Consider the following 18,206-nt stretch of genomic DNA (forward strand, 5'->3'; position numbering starts at 1 on the left):
GACTAGGTAAGCCTAACACTTTGCGGAAATGAAACAAAAGCATGAACATTACCTACTAACTATAACAATTATCTAATAAGCAACTGAATGCCACTCGACATATACAATTAACACTTCTGAAATGTATGAAACAATTCCCAAAACTCGCAAGTCACAAGCTACTAAGAAGTCTTAACTGTTATATACACCATTTCTACAAAAAGAGGGAAAAATGAACATAGAGGGGGACTCCGAGGATCTGTGGGCGCGGGCAGATGTACCTTGAAGTCTCCAATAAGCAGCAATAACTGCAACTATTGATGAGGCTGGTACTATGAACCTGGATCTGCACACAAAAAATATGTGCAGGAAAAGGCATGAGTACACCACAACGATACCCAAAAAATGCCAAGCCTAATCTCGGTCGAGTAGTGACGATATTAGGTCAGAGCCCTATTGGTATCAATATAATGAAATAAGATAGAATGAAATATTGCAGTAGAAATAAATACGGAAATCTAACAGAATAGAATCAAAAAAAGCCAACGGCTCAGAACATAGTGATAACAATAGGGGATCTCCCGGGATACCGTCCCGTAGTCCCAAACGTAAATGAGCAGAGTGATCTCCCGGAATACCGTTCCGTTGTCCCAAAGAAAATATGCAGTTCTAGGGAATCTCCCGGAATAACGTTCCCCAGAACCTTCTCCGGCCATTTTCTTGCCTGAATCCATGGTGGTTTCACCACCCACCAGCCTTCTATGGCTCCTCTACGCTTGGTTACCGAAGTCTCATGACCTGACCACGAAGAAGCTGGGTCCATACCTTGCTTGATTCAAGTTCCATGTCTATCTCTGGCCTTGCTCTGGCAAGCCATGTCTGTTCGAGCCTGGCCTTGACTCTTCCTGCTTAGATCAACGACTATCCAAGCCTTTCTCACCATTTGGGTTCCTCTGAAACCCTAGCTTTTGAGGTTCTTCTGATTTCTTTAAATCTATTCTAGATCCATGTTTTCCCTAAACTTTTAAATGATTTCTTGATATTTCTTTCAAAACTATGCTTTCAAAACCTTTATTTTTTTCGATCTAGGGTTTTTGAGTTATTTAGATGTTTCTCTGATTTTCTTTTTCTCTTGTGTGTTTCTTCTACTATGTTTCTTCTACTGTGTTCTTTGTGTGTTTCTTCTATTATGTTTCTTCTGTTGTGTTCTTGTTAGGTTTCTTCTACCATGTTTTTATCAGTTTCCTCTACTGTGTTTTTATATGTTTCTCCTACTGTGTTCTTATTAAGTTTCTTCTACTATGCTTCTTTATATGTTTCTTCTACTGTGTTCTTGTTAGTTTCTTCTACTAGGTTTCTTATTAGTCTCTTCTACTATTTTCTTTACTGTGCGTCGCATGTTGTTCTTTTACTATGCTTCTCATGAGTTCCTGCTACTGAAAGAGCATGTCAAAGGTCTCAGTTCCTTTCTGAGACCTCTGAACCTGTCTCAATTAGTATCTTTTACCTTGATTACTTGTCCTCTCATCTCTGCTCTCGATTGATAGTAAAAACCCTAGAATTTGGGGGTTCATCCGAGTTTTGAGACCATTGGCTATATGATTTGCTTGACCTTGTTTGATTCCAGAAACCCTAATTCCTTTAGACCTATTTCGAGTCTCTGAACTGAGACTTGGGATCTCTGTTTCTTTAAGCGATTCTGATTTTCTACTAAACTCTTCTAAAGTCCTTATACTGGACCCTTTTGTATGCTATTTGATACTATCTCTTCTACATTGCTGACCTATGTGACTACCATGATCTTACAGTCTATTACCTACTGATTTTGCAATGGTATGACATTTTTTTTCTTTGCCCTAAATTCAGCCTAGCATATTTTTGTACTCTTTATATGTGTTGAACTTCCCTCTAAAAATGGCTTTCAATTTTGATTGATTTCAGACTTCCTTTGTATAAGTTTGATTGATTTCTTTCCTTGTCTGCTGACTTCCCTGTTACTCGATTTGAGTCAAAAACTTTCCTTAGCTTTTCTGACTTGGTTCATTCATGGACCAATGATTACAAAAATCTCTGACCCCTTGATTTACTGTATACTGATTGATCCTTACCTTATTTGTTTTAACCGTGTATTTCAAAATTCTTCCCTTAATTAAACCTCTATGTATTTACCCCTAATTGTTTACTTTGCACAAGATGCTTATTTGATTTCTTTCCTTTAATAACTTTTACCGTTTAAGTCTGAATTCCTTAATTAAAGGAAGTCTTGTATTGATTGATTTTTAATTGATATCCAGTTCCTTAATTGTTTTCTTACCTTATTTCTGCCTGTTTTTTTCACACTATAAATACACGACTCTTTCATTAGCAAAAACATCCATCACTCATAGTCTTTCTGAACTTACACTTACACTCAAAAGTATTCTCTCTTGTTGCTTGTACTGTGGCCTATTCACAAGACCTACTACCTGCCTTTCTTTATTTGCTTCTTTGAAACTGGTATGTCCTGATTTAAGCTTTTTAGCAGCACAACAATGTGTTTATTTACTACTTCCGTATCCCTGTCTGCTTACTGCTTCTGTGTGGTTCAACACTACTGATTTCTTTCTGCATGTCTGTTATGAATACCAAACCCCTGCCCCCATATGTGTTCATGCTATGGTTTGAGGCATGGCAATATGCAAAGTATTGTCCATTGAATTAAGCTTGATCCACTGGGATCCTAGCCTCTAATAATGTGTGTTCTAGTAGGCTTATAGGTATTCTAGCATCCTCCATTGCTGGGCATTCCTAAAGCCTGCCCTTGCCTAAGCAATAGGCTCTTTACAATCTCCCCATTCCCCTGAACCCCCCTATGTGTGTTTATTAGTAGTTGTTTCCCTCTCCTTTTCCCCTTTAGCATTCTATTCTACACTTGCACACTTTCTTAGTCTTTAAGTTCTGCCCCCCCTCTTGTGAGCCTTTCCTTGGGACCCTTTGAGTTCCCTCTGAACTTGGACACTTGAGAGCTGGCCCTTCCACACTGCACTTGTCCTAATCTGATTATACATTTGGGTGTGAGCATTGCCCGGAGTCCCTTTGAGGCTCTTAGGGAACTTTGACACACTCAAATGGGAGAAAGGATTTGGATCATGATCTCATGGAGTTGGTTTACCTCATATTTTAGACATAAAGTCTGAATCAGGCTCTCCTTTGGTTGTACATTTATATATGTTTTCTGATGTATTTTTTACTTTATTCCGGGCTATAATATTTTGTAATAAACTCTTGGTGATGGTTAGTGATAAAGGGGCAGGTAACTATGTATGCAAAAAGGGTAGATACCATGTCTATAGAAATTTTGAATCTACATATAGAAATCATGCCTATAGGAATTTTGAATCTGCATATAGAAATCATGCCTATAAGTGTTTGGAAATCTGCATATGCAAATAGAAATCATGCCTATAATTCCTTCTGAATTCTGTATATCCTACATTCATATAGAAATCATGATCATATGGCTACTATATTCATATAGAAATCATGTCTACAGGATTGTCTAAATCTGCACGATCAATCGCACTAGATATCATGTCCATAGGTCTTAAACAAATTTCTGCACCTAGATATCATGCTCATAGGACTTAAACATCCAATTGCACCTGGATATCATGTTCATTCAGCATCTAGATATCATGTTCATAGGTTTAAAATGAGTCTTTCGCATTTTTATACCATGTCTACAAGATTCAAAATCAACTACGCGTAGAAAGCATGTCTATAGGAATTCCTAATCGAAATTGAATCTCTTCATTCACGTATAGAGCTAAAACCAGTAATAACAGGTACCATCAGTTGCAGAACTTATAACCTTCGTTAAAACTTACCTTTCTTTTAATAATCTGACTACCCCTTTTAACCAGTACGTATTCAGTTTATTTTGCTTTCTGAATTCAGTAGATACCATGCCTATAGGATCTTTGTCCAACACTTAGGCAAGCCTTAGGGTAAAGTTATAAACTGAATCTGTTCTATTAACTACAACCAGCAGGCAGGCCTGATCCGGGCTTCTTATCTAAACTATGTAATAAATCAGTCTGCCTCAAACTTTAAGTTCTTTCATGTCTAGTATTTAATCAAACCCTAAATAGTATATGTAAGTCATGCTAATTACATGCTTCTTTGTGAAAGGAGGTATATCTAAGCCTCTGCTTGTTATGTGCTTTCCTCAACTTGCAATACGTGTTTTGTATGTCGCCTTAGAATTTTTGCCTTTGAAACTACAAATAAGCCTAATATCCCTCCCCTTTAGGATTAGTAGTCCTAAATGCCTCCGGGCTGATAGGATTGGGACGGGTAATTGCATGCAATAAGTAATCGAGACCATTCCTCGCTTTAATGCCTTAACGGAGTGGGAAGGGTAGATATAGATATGATGACCACACGATAATGTCACATGTAGCCCCTCATTGACGAGTGATTACAGAGCATTGTATGGAGTGATCCATATTATTAATAAACCTAGGACCCCCCCCTTTCCCTTTGTTTCTTCTAAAGATTTCAAACTATTTGTTTTAAGAAAAATCAGCTTTCTTTTAGTTCTTTCCAACTTTGTTTATTTGTAAACCATTACATAAAAATCCCCTCTTATTTGAAGTTTCATTTGCCTACATGTTATTTGCACCTAAATTCACAATAATTGTCTGGCCGGGAACCACACTAGTGGATCCTGAGGGGTGCCTAATACCTTTCCCTTGGGATAATTTCAAGCCCTTACCCAATCTCTGGTTACTCAAATCAAACCCTCTTGGTGTCCTAATGCACATTAATTATTAGGTGGCGACTCTTCAAGTCAAACCCAATTCCCAAAAGGAATGAGTTGTCCTCCCAAATGTCATAAACCCGATTTTGCGAGAAAAAAAGGGGGCGACATGGACGATGGCGATAAATGGGATATGCACTCATAGTACGATAGAGATTTTAGCGAGGCTAAACGAGTTCGTGTCTTCGAGGAAAAAACATCGCTCGAGCCTGCTATTTCTGAAGTCTTCAGTTCCAAAGCGGTGGTTCCTCTGAGCGATCATGCATCAACTGAGGTTGGTTCTTCTAGGTCCGAGGGGGATGGACTAATAGGAGTGTGCTCGGCCTTTGAGGAAGTCCTCCGACTTCACTTCGTGGTAAGTTTTGGCATAGTCCGTCCGCATCTTGTGTCTTCCCTTCCTTATGGAATTTTTCTTCTGCAGGCCTTTGATGGGCTCAGGTCTGAGCTGCTCCGTCATGGGGCTAGGCTTCGGAAAGCTCTAGATGAGGGGAGGTCCCTTAGGCTCCTCTGTGAGGAGAAGGAGGTTGAGTTGATGCACTGGCGGTATGAGGCGTACCGGAGCTCGAGTTACGAGAGCTATTTGATGGAGCAGGTAACCTCTTGTATTATGTGTTTCGCTTTTTTAACCCTTAAGGTTAATGTTTTTTCCTATCTTAGTTGCAGAAAAGGACGGAGGCTCTGGAGTACCTTAGGGGTGAAGCCAACCGCGTTAGGAATGACTGTGGCGAACTAGGAGCTCAGGTGCAGGCTCAAACTTTAGAGGAGAAGGTGCCTTAGCTAAATTTCCCGCCTTTAAGGCCCAACTCCGCTTGGCTCGTGACAACGCTTCAGTTCAAGCGGATATAATTACGAAGCTCGAGTCCAAACTCTCGAAGGTCAGGGTTGAAATTGTCGATGCTCGGGCTGAAGCAGCATTGAGTCATACCAAGGCTGATCAGGAGATGTCGATTCATTTGAAGGATGCCACTAATGCCCAAGACGTGTAGAAGAGGGCCCTCGATCGTGAAAAGAGGATCGAGGAATATGTTCGTTGCATATCCCGAAGAGAGGTACTTGAAGAGATCGACACCAGGGGTTTTATGCTCCTGGAAGAGCTGGCTCGAGCGTGGGCAGACGAGCATGATGCTCGGTCACTTCTTGTCGATGCCACAGAGAGTCAAGATGAGGCTGATAGGCCGTAGCCCTTTGAAGTGAGGCGTAGATTTTGCTGCTTTATATGTAATATTAGCAGAGCACGTTTGTAGATAGAGAACAAATTTTTTGCGTATGTAAATAAAAGGAGGCCTGGAGCATTATCTCTTATGTATCCCTTTCTGCTTCGCTTTTGACTAGGCAGGTTAGTTTCGGAGTTGGCGAGAATCCTTAGATTCGTAACATGGTTCTGGAGCTCATCAGGCAGGCCTAGAGGCTCTTATACGCTTGGTTGATGCGGCCTTTAGTGCAAGCTGGCATTAGATCTCTTATGCTTTGTTTAACTGTTTTGGGTTTAGTCTCCAAGTTTTGTTTCGACTCGAGCCCATTCGACCCTCGAGCTTTGCGTTTGTATGGGCTGGCAACAATGGCTCTTACACCTTGCCTTTGGGCATTTGTATTTTAACTATTTTGAGTTCAGTCTCCGAGTCGAGCTCCGACTCGAGCTCAATCGATCCTCAAGTTTTACGTCAACATGGGCTAGCGACAATGGCTCTTACGCCTTGCCCTTGGGCATTTATATTTTAACTATTTTGGGTTCAGTCTCCAAGTCGGGCTCCAACTCGAGCTCAATCGACCCTCAAGTTTTACGTCTGGCGACAATGGCTCTTACGCCTTGGGTCGAAGCGACCTTTTATGTATGTGGCCTTGAGGCTTGTGGAGCTGGCGACAATGGCTCTTATGTTGTGCCTTTAGGCATGTATAGTTAACTATTTTGGATCCAGTCTCCGAATCGGGTTACGACTCGAGCTCATTTCAATCCTCAAGTTTTCAATTTTTAAGCTGTCGACAGTGGCTCTTACGCTTTTGGTCGCTGCGACCTTTTAGTGTGTGGCCCGGAAGCTCGTTTGGCTGGCGACAATGGCTCTTACACTTTTTCCTGTGGGAATATATAGGCTTTATTTTTCTCTCGTTAAGGACTTTTAAAATGATTTTGCCTGACCCGTCGTCGGTTGGGGGAGAACCTCGATTTCAAGTCGTTAGCGGCGATGATCGAGCACCTCGGAAGGTTTAGCTCATAGGTTGAGTAGCTCGAAGCCTTGTGATTTGGAGCTGACATGGTTGAAACTCGTTTTCCTGTCGAGGGTAGCCTATTTTAACTGGGTTTTTTCGAAGTAGATTCGAAGTAATGGCCTATGATTTTGTTAGACACGGTCAGGCGTCCCCGAGTCGCGTTAATTTGGCTGGTGCAGCCATTTTGACTGTATTTGTGTTTGGCCAAAGCCATTTTTGGTCCCCGAGTGTAGTACTTTGGGCATATATATTGAGGGTATCCCTTTTTAGGGGTCTTACAAATTCGATATATAGCCTAAACTTCGGGATCTAGTTTATGCCTGTAGTAAGGTCTTACAAAAATTTTCTCATTCTTATTGAGGTCTTATAGTTTTTTCATGCCTGTTGAGCTCTTACAATTTTTTCATGCCGTTGAGGTCTTACAGGTTCGTCATGCCATTGAGGTTTTACAATTTGTCATGCTGTTGAGGTCTAATAGTTTCGTCATGCTATTGAGGTCTTACAGTTTCGTCATGTCATTGAGGTCTTATAGTTTTGTCATGCCGTTGAGGTCTTACAATTTTTATTACTATGTAAAATAGATCTGGCTAGACTGAGTCTGCCCTCTCGGGGTCTTACGACCTCGGGCTCTTTTAGTGAATGGCGATTGACGACAATCATCGAGTTTCCTTTGGCTCGAAGGCCATTACTTGTGAGCTCGGAATTGCCTCGTTGGGGACTTATGAGCATGGAGTTCCGACCCTGAGGTCGCGCGGGTGCCAAATTATTGACGCTAAGTCTCAAAGTATTTCGGGACGTACTCGGTGGAGGGATCCTTGTCGTGAGCATGCTAAATTTTCTTTTGGAGTATGAGATGGTTTTGGCAAAATGTATTCTTTGATTGCTTGTCGTAAATACATGTTGTTTTGTTGCCGTGAGCTCTCCCTACGTGGGCATGACTCTTTTGACCGTTTGGCCCGGTACATGATTTCCTATTGGAGCTTAGTCTGTTGTTCCCCGGCCCTTCCGAGCGGACGCCATCTTCAAGGGCGGTGCCTTCCAGTGTTTGGGGTTAATTGCAAAAGAAGCCCTGGGAGCTCGTCGGATCCTCTTTAGGAGGCACATCACTCCGCTAAGAACCTTGCTGGTGATATGCCCTTCGGGGCGGAAGTTCGGCCAAGGGGAAGGAGTGGGACGGGTGCCGTTAAGGTCTTGGGATTTTTGGGTAGGGTTAACACTTCCGAACGCCCTGGTCTGGTGTTTGCATGCAGGTTAGTGTAAAATAATGAAGGAGGGAGGTAGTTTTACCTTACTGCGGGATGCGTAGGTGATGTTTCGAGGTCCGATATATCCCTGCTGCTTTGGAGCGAGGACTCTAGTATAGCCCTTCACTATGTTTAATCGGTCTTGGCAAGAGACATGGTTTGATTACCCTTTGACCTTTTCGAGAGTGGAGATATTAATGCCGGTGATATGTTATGTGACGCGAACATTCCCCTTGCCACGTGTTGCTCCCTGCTGACGGTTTTAGTTCCGTCCCTTGCGGGGGATTTCACCCTTTGGCGAAGGGGGGATGGCACTGCCTTCACGCAGTGCCTCCGCAGTCATCTGAATAAGGCGTTTATCCCTTGCGCCTTCTTTGATGATACAGAACTTAGTGTTCTGGTCTGCTCCAGCCGTGCTGACTGAGAGAATGGTCTCTCTTCACGCCATCTCGATTACCGTGTGGAATCTGCCAAAGGTTCGAGTGGCGGGCGCGATTTGGTCCGGTGGTCCAAGCTGCCCTATCATCCTCGGTGCCCGATAATGTTGATCGAGCTACCTGAATTTATAAGCACATGATTTATTAGAAATGGATCGAATGAGGATAAAGGTTACAGTGTGCGTCAGTGTGAGGCTGAGACACGGTCTCAGTGTCCTCTTTGATGAATGTGAGGGTTTCCTTGGGAATACATCCCCAGATTCGCTTTTATCTAGTGACGGGCATTTTTACCCTCTTCTTTATAAGTTATTGGAGAGTGTCGTTGCTCCTCCACTATCATGGTACTACGTCACGACCCATTTGCTTCGTTCTTCTTAGCCGCCCTCTTTACTCGGAACTGAACCTGAATCTGATCGCTCGACAGTTCTCGGCGGTGATTTTTCTTGAGAGGCTTGGCTTTTTTATTTCGGAGCTGGTGTCCATCTTTGGCCCCATGGCCGTGCGTATTATCTAGTTCACACACCAATCTGCGATTCCTCTAAGAGGGATTCGACTGAATCGGCCTGGGCCATCAGAAGTCTCTGGTTTTGCCGACGGTGAACACAATGTCTTATACAACGGTGTTGAAATTGTATCCTGATAGGTGAGGCGCCCTCACTAGCCTTGTGTCCCCGTAGAATCTGGCTCTTTTGATATTTCCTCGAGGATATTGTCCTCGATCCATTCTCCGATTGTAGCGAGGTAGGTTGTGTCTCGGGGTATTCCTCCTATCTACGGCGTACGGCCGATATTTCTCCTTGTTTTGCATCAGTTTCTTTTCCAGGAGCTTGCTTGGGTATACTGAGCCCGAGGGGGCTCCTAGCTGGTCATCCACGACCTCGATATGCGACTGGTGCCAGAAGTGGGCATCCGACCGGGCCTTGGCTGGGTGCCCGATCAAGTTCTATTTCAACTGCCTTAAAATCACCAGGCTTTGTTAGTTTAGACTTTGAGTGAAGGCTTGCACCGCCCAATCGTCTGAGGTCGGGGGTAGTTCCATTCGTTCCATCGGGGAACGAGATGTGAATCCTCGCAGCATTTCATTCTCCCTTTGCTCAATCTTGGATGTGTCGGGCTTTCTCGCCGTTGCTTCGATGGCACCGGAGCGTTCTTTTGCTAAGGAATCTGCCAGTATGGTAACTAAGATTATGGGGTTTGGAGCTAGGATATGATGTCACTTCATGACCCCTTTCGAGAGCGCTTCTCCGAACCTCTTCAATAAGACGAACTTGATCTAATCGTGTTTTGTGTCATTGTCTTTCATCGCGCATGTACAGGCAGTGATGTGTTTGTTGGGATCTGAGATCCTATTGTACTTTGGGAGTTCTGTCATTCTGGACTTCTTTGGAATGGGTTTCGGGGCCGCTTCTTCAGGGAACGGCCTTTGTATGAACTTCTTCGACTACACGCCCTTGAAGATCGGGGATGCACCCGTGATCTGGTTGACCCTAAACTTATAGGTCTCAACCTTCTTGTCATTGGCTGCTATCATTTTCTCGCCTAACATGATCCTTTTGGTGAGATCCTCTTGTATTTTCACGATGCAAGGATTGCCTACTAATTCGTTGTTGCTTGACCTCTCCGGTACCTATTCGGCCGGGGGAGTAGTTTCTGGCACTACTATGCCGGGAGTCTTCGTTGGCTTTGCAACTGAGCGATAGCCAACTATTATGCCTGCAACATTTCAAAAATATCATGAAGACTAACTTCCTGTACTTCCCGGGCTGGGGTCTTCTGGGCTTCCTGCTAGTCGCCGTGTTGTTTGCTTCTGTCGGTGTGTGAGGTTTCATTGACCTACTGCACGTCTTATGAACTCGTGTCTGCTGGAATTGGTCCAGGTGCATTATCGGGGTTCTGCGAAGGCATGCCAATGACTGGAACAGCCACATCATTTTCTCCGTGATTTTCAAGGTAGTCGTTCTCAACTCTGTTTACCGAGCTGGACATTTTGAACTAAAATCAAGAGATCTTGGACAAGAAAAAGTGTGAAAGATAATTTGCGTTTGTGCAATGAAGCCAGCAAGATTAATCACTATTATTTTTAGCACCACGGTGGGTGCCAAACTGTCTACCGTGAAAATGGTAACAATAATTAAATTTGTAAATGGAACTCTAAAAATACGTGATCTCTTTTTATGCTAGTTTGTTAGAACGGTTGATGCTAAGCGTATGAAATTTAACGATGAAATTAAAGCTAAAACGGGGAAGTAATCAAACCGGAGGGCTTGCTACCCGAGCTTCGAACTAGTCGATGAAAGGCCTCGAGGTCGATACCCAGCTCGAGCTTGAGCTATCGGGGTTAACAGGGGAGGGGATAACAGTTAAGATATAATTAAAAAAGGCTCCTTATGGCCAATATCAAGCAATAAATGAAGAACACGTATGAAAGCAACAGATGGAAAGAGTAGCCTCGAGAGAGTAAGTTAGAGAGAAAAGAGAGAGAAAGATATTATTGATCTTGTGTAGAATGGATGGAGAAAGATACAGCAGCCGCCCCCTACAAAAGTGGTGAGGATCCCAATTATATAGGAGGGGAATCTTGCCATAGTACAAAATATATTAATTGTAAAAACATGGAGATGGGACGGCTAGATGCGACATTTTGATACAGGCTCTAGGTAGGCCGGCTCTGTCAGACTTAGCCGTGTACTTTGAAAATTCCCGTTTTGATATAGCCTCGATCTTCGTCTTCTTTGAGTCGAGCCTCGATGAGCCCCGAGGGAGGGGACTCGGTCGCAGCTCCATGTCCTCGGGGTCTCGAGACATTCTTCTGAAGTGACTTGATAGCAAGAAATTAGGCCTTCTGATTTCTCCGCATACAACTGAGCTTTCTACAATTTAGAGAATCCATTAGCTCTCTTGTTTACACGGGCTTAATCCTGAGGACTTATCTATTCTCGTCACCTTCTCACTTGCCCTTTCTTATCCTTACTCCTGTCCTCCTAAAACCTTGTCGCTTTTCCATACTTTAGCTTGCAACCTATACATATCTAAGCAACCTTCCTTCAACTTTCTTGCACCATGAATTTCCTTATGTTATTCTGGAACATCAAGCGAGACACCGCATCGTGTCTGACTCTTCTTTATTCTCTTAACTAGACCTCTAGTTACTTAGAAACCATGGGCTGGAAGGTATGTCACTAATGACACTATTGTTATTCTTGGATACTGAATCCCGATTCTTCTAGCCCTCTATCTGGAGTATGGACTATTTACAATCTTCTTCCTTTTAGTATCTCGTACGTTGTTCACCTTTACCTTACTTATCTTAAAATCTCGAATCGTATCTTCCATGACCTTCCTTCCACTTAGGTGTAATTCATGTCCATAACTTTAAGCTCTATTATAATACTTGCACCTCTAGTGCATACACAATTTGGGGAGCTTCGTACTGACTTCTTATGAGGTTAGGACACGTCTAACTGGATTTATTGTAGAGCCGTTATAAAATATCGCTATTGTACTATTTCTCTTCTACCTCTAACATTAAGAGTGATTCTACAATGTTCTCAGTCATGATGTCTGTAACTTTCTGGGTCCAATAAGCAGACTTCTAATTTACTTAGTTAATGTTACTCTTTAGTTTCCTCCTCATTCTGATTAACCTTTATGTATGCTTAAGCTATCACCTGATCTGCGGATCACGGAATTTAGTTATTACTTTAGCCTTTCATGGATGCTATGGAAAACCATGATACAATTTGTAATGATTCAACCCTTTGTCTATGACCTGGACCCAATTCATTCTTTTAACTCATATATGAGTCTTTATAGCTGATCATTAATCAAATAATTCCTTTCGTTCCATTTCAACTTGCTTCCAATGTAAGCAATTGCTTTTTCTGGGTTTTTTTCCTCCTTGTTGCGTGCATACTTAGCTTAACTGAGTCCTCACGTATGCCAAAATTTTTGTGCAACTTGTATGGTCTCGAATATTACTTTTGGTTTTACTCCCCACTCATTAGCCATGGTAGGTTCCACTTTCTTTTGGAGTGCCTACAATTTTGTAGTGAGACTGTTGCTACACAACCATTTTCTCCTTAGGTTACTGAGCTTAGGTTGAAGCCTTCTTCCTTACTTCCTCAACTAGTCTTTCATTGTAGTATTTAGAGAGGATCCTCCGACTCTTGTAAAGCCGTGAGCTTATTACATTGTATACTCGACTATCCTTTTGATGTCCTCCCTTGCCTATAATTATCTATAGTTACTTACTTCTACCCCCTTGTGCTTGTAGGGTTACTTCTGAACTTGATATTTTGACTGACTTCCCAGTGGTACTCTCTTTTATCTCTGTAACACTAATATGGTACCTTTAACAACCCCAACTCCTATTTAAATATTTCTCAATGATCACGATATTATAACTGCGAGGTTGAATTCACTATATTGGATTTTACTATGTTTGTCTTACACGGTCTACTTAACCCGTCTATAACATCCTGTTTAGCCATAACTTGGATCTTCCTGATCAATTACTACTACTCGTTGGCCCATTCTCATCTCAATATTCCGCGTAATTTTTCTTGGGTTATTTCCTTTGTCTATTCATAAGTCTCATATTGGCTCCTTATTTATTAATAACAGCTCGAGAAGAAGCCCTTACTTCCTCTCCTTGACGTCATGCTTGCATTAGAATCATAGCATATCTGCAGGATTTGGATAAGTTCCATCTCATTCCTTTTTCATTTTTATTGCATTCTTCCTTTACCATCCCATAGTCACTAGAACCATTTAATTCCGACTTAATGCCACATCACTCCATATTCCCCCCTTTAGGGGAGTACTAAGAGCTGAAGCCACGAGGATTTACCTATGGATGTTTTACCTATTCATTTTTGGCGTCGTTTCATGACATTAATGACCTTTGATCGCCTTGCGGGAATCCTTGTGTTACGAAGGATAACAAAATTCCTTACTCGTGATGGTGACACTTAGAGTAACTGGCGCATACAACCCTTTAAGCTTAACTTTCCTAATACTGCTTACTTTAGGGAAACATCTCCCTGAGTGACCATTCTCTGAATTCATCATGGATATTCTTCTGTTGTCCATTCTATTATTGCTGGAATGCAGTATGAAATAATCATGAAGCTAACTATTATCAAATCACTCAATTCCTAATTCATGTTTAGTTTATCTTGTTCACCAGCCCATACTGATTTCTATTATTCTAGGGTCCAACTTTTCCTTCCGGTAGTTGTGTTGGAGTCACAAACTTATTTTCCTAAGTGAGGATATGACTTTATGGCCTATACTCATTTGTTGTCTCAAGGCCTGTCACCTCTCGTTTATCACTTTACTTGACTTCAGACTCTATAATACTATCCTTTTTTGATCTACTGTTGTCATCCATGTACCACACTTTACTCATACTGCCTCATTAACTCTCTTCTTATTTTTCTGCTAACATTTCTGTCTATCACTTTATTCTAAAAACTAGAACAAAATATTCTTTTGCTTTTAGCCCCTCTTGCTCCATCCACTAGCTCATAGAATTGCCAAGTATTCTCGCTCTACTAGGAACGGGAGCCATACTAAGGTTATATTTATCCCTTCAATGCTTCCAATGCCTACCTTTGTAGTACTCATATCTAGTTGTACTATTTTAGAGTGAACCATCTGGGTGTCCCATAAAGAGATCTATTAGCATATTTGCAATATCCTTAGAGATGTCAACTAATGCAAATCATCCATTCATCATTTTGGGTTACTCTAACCCCAACCGGATCCTGATAACCCTTCCTCTTATACCATATTTTTATCTCCCATGGACATAACCAAGATGGGTGTGGACAATTGTACATACCTTTGTTAAAATTGAAGATGACTCAAAATGCTTATATTTTTCTACTTGAATAGAAGATAATGTTCATCTCTACTAACTAGGTACCTCGTACCCTTCTTTACCTTGCTTTTTTTACTTGTTGAAACTTGTGCCTACCTCCCAATTCTCTTATTCCTTTTTACGGTAAGAGTGTATAAAATTTTCTTGCCTTAATGCTCCTTATCAAGAACCTTACACATTTTTGTACACACATGATCTGCTAAAGACCTTACATTTACTCATCATAAACATGATGCAAAATTGAGTTCCTCTAACTCAACTCTTCTAAGGCTATATCATATACCAATCATCTTTCTGGACGTAGGCATCGTTGTATTATGAATAAGATAGAGTTTAGACAGTTGAGTTCTTACAACTGGGCTCTACCACACGATCTAGAGTAAGAAGAAAAAATGACAGTCCTAAATGCCCTGTAGCCTCATACTTATAATTGTGGTGCACGACGCACCCATAAATAAGACTCTACTAGACACGGCTTGTAGACTCCCTAGGACGGAACTGCTCTGATACCACTTTTGTCACGACCCAAACTGATGGGCCGCAACGGGCACCTGGTACCTTACTTAATCGAGTACCTACGTAATGTATCTTTCGTATCATACTATCATAGGTAAATGAGCCAGAGAGGTTGTTGTGAGATAAGTAGAATAAAATATGGGGAAATACCCGACATAGAGCGACCCATCATGATATAAAAACTTACATACGAGACATACGGGCCTATAAGGCCAACATGATCATTTTTAAACTCAAAACATAGACCAACAAGGCCATACAAGAATCTGTATACATGACATCTGTCTACAACCCTCTAAGAGTACATACTTATCGCAAGGTTGGGACAGGGGCCCTCCATACAAAACAATATGTGTCTAAATCATACTAACCAAACAAGCCACTACGGAGCAAATGGAGCACACCAACATCTTCCACTGCGCCGATAGCCTACTTAGAGGACTCTCGACCTGTCCATCAAGACCTGCGGGCATGAAACGCAGCATCCCCAAGCAAAAAAGACGTTAGTACGAATAATGTACCGAGTATGTAAGGAACATAAATAAGTACATAAAAGACATGGAATAAATATAGAGTACATGACTCAACCTGTAAGTCTGGACAACTCTGTAAATCATGAAATACTTATACTGTCATGCATATGCGCATGAATGTCATGTCGTGCATAGTTACATGTGTTCAAAACATCATCAAGCCTCTGAGGGCATCCCATCATTCATCTCGGCCACTATGGGCAAAATCATCAACGTATACCAGTTGATCAGGTGGTGGTGCGTATATAATACCGTAACCTTTTCCCATATCCCATATACATATATATACATATAGATGCGTATATAACGACATCTGGTTATGGGTCAATGTACATGAATGTAACGTGTCACACCTCTCTTTTACTACCCCCCGGAAGGTGTATAAGGGATTTTTTCCAATTTATGTGACAATTGAAATGGGATTAATTATTAGATTTAGAGTCGCCACTTGGGATAATTTATGGTGTCCCAAGTCACCGGTTTAAGATCCTGAATCGAGGATATTTGACTCTATCTACGGTCTGCGAACACAGAAATCAGGGTAAGGAATTTTGTTAACCTGGGAGAAGGTGTTAGGCATTCCCGAGTTCCATGGTTCGAGCACGACCGCTTTGATCATACTTGGATTATTAAATTGTCTAATTACTCATTTTAAAAATCTATGTGCATTTGTGTTTTTTTAATTAAGAAATTATCTTAAAACAGGTCACACGCACGTGTACCCATTTGTTTGGCGCGTCAAAAATCATGTCACACAAACGTGTCCACAATTAGTAATGTTTTATTATTATTAAGAAGGTTTGGTCGAAGTTGCGCGAATGCATACTTCGATTTTGTTTTTAGAGTTGTAATTATGTCAGGAAAACGTGTCCGCAATCACAACGATATATTAAACGCGCCTAAAGCAAACTACGAACATTCATTTTTAAACTAAGTTTGGAGTTCAATCAAAATACTAAATGTAAACAAATTATTCACTTTTAGAACAAATTACTAAGTTATAATAGTTTCGAAAAATAGCACCTCCCTTTACATGACTAAAACTCATTATGAATCATAATAAAATCAAACTATCAGACTAATTTCAAACAGGACACATTAAACAAACTAGAAAGCAACTCAATATTTTTTTAGAGGTCTTAGAAAAAATTCAAACAGGACATAGTAAGCAAACCAAGCTAGCAGACTAATTAATCAGAACAATGTCGCATTTGTAGAGGTGTTTTTTTTGTTTTTGTAATTATTATAAGTGATTGATACATTCAGTTGTTCTTTTAATTTTTGACACCATTTCCTAAAAATTCTGAAAGGTCCGCAAATACAGAAACCAAAAGAAAGAGATGGACAAGATCTCATTTACATGAATACTACTTCGTTCATTCACGACTAGAAGAACCTCACAGATATTAACAGCACAAACAACAAAATGATGACAAGTCGCAATAACATCCAAAGCCGGCAAGGCTGATATTATAAAATACATATAACAACGCCATAAGGCGAAGATTAGAAAAGATTATATCCAGATAATAAAGCAGCAACTATAAACAACAGAACTTTTCTTTCATTCTCGTATAAGTGCTTGAGACATCAAGATTACATTGATCAAGAACAAGTTAAGAGGAACGGACCTGAGGCAATTTTTCCAAATACAATCCAAAAATGCTTAACTACAGAAAACTTGGACAGCGACGACAACCTTGATGGAACTCCAATTTTGAGACGAAAATTAAAGAAAAGCTGAAGACGAAAACAGAATAATGTATTTTCTGGCTCTGTTTCCACTCCCTTCTCACGTTTCTGCCACTGTTTCTCCCTATCTTCCATATATGTATCCTCTTTTTTTTGGTTTTTCGTTGTGTGTGTGAGATGAGAGGTAGTGGCTGAATTTTGGTAGTTGTGTGGCTGGAATTGGAGGAGTATCGCTGGGTGAGGATGCGTTGTTGTGTTTTCTGGCAATTTTTGAGAGGTTCAGAAGGTGGTTCAAGAAGAAGAAGCCTATGCTTTAATCTATGGAAAAGCAGCAGATCTGATAGAGTGTATATATCTAGGTTTTGTTTTATTATGTCAAAAATGGTTGATTGCCTTCTTTAGGTCTAGGGTCCCTTTTAAGTGTCTTCCTAGGTTTTTAGGGGTATTGGGCTTGGGTTGTCATGGGCTAAGTCCGAAAATTAGGCTTAAAAATGGGTTGTTTGAGCCCATATTTTATTCTTTCTCCGTGAACAAGACTAAAAATACAACCTCATTTACCAATTAATCCTACTTAAGTAAAAATGACTATAAAAATAAGATTAATCGTTAAAACAAACCTATTTTTTTGTATTTTCAAATATCATATTAAGATAATAATAAGGTACTCTTTTTTTGTATTTTTTAGTTTTACAAAAAGTAATAAACTAAAAGCAACTAAAAAGAAGAAATATTTTGTAATTTTTATTTTTTTGATAAAATAAAGTAAAAGAGTCAAAACTAATTGAAATAGAGATATTATGCCTAAACTAAACATTTACATGCTAAAATATGAAAATCTTGGGGAGGATCAAAAATCACATGTCTACAACTGCCCCTCTTTGACTTGAAATACGAAGTATTTTCAGACAAAGAACG

General features: G+C 40.7%; 1 long non-coding RNA gene across 1 annotated transcript; it reads right to left on the reverse strand.

The window, feature by feature from the left end:
* Positions 1-15,265: 15,265 nt before the first annotated feature.
* LOC104215438 (uncharacterized) lies at positions 15,266-17,659 on the reverse strand. The gene is made up of 2 exons (XR_011400518.1): positions 17,231-17,659; positions 15,266-15,529 (listed from the first exon to the last, which is right to left on the reverse strand). It is a non-coding gene; the product is annotated as an uncharacterized lncRNA (long non-coding RNA).
* Positions 17,660-18,206: the final 547 nt, after the last annotated feature.

The sequence above is a fragment of the Nicotiana sylvestris genome, chromosome 6 (assembly GCF_000393655.2).
Source record: "Nicotiana sylvestris chromosome 6, ASM39365v2, whole genome shotgun sequence".
In the NCBI taxonomy this organism is placed as follows: Eukaryota; Viridiplantae; Streptophyta; class Magnoliopsida; order Solanales; family Solanaceae; genus Nicotiana; species Nicotiana sylvestris.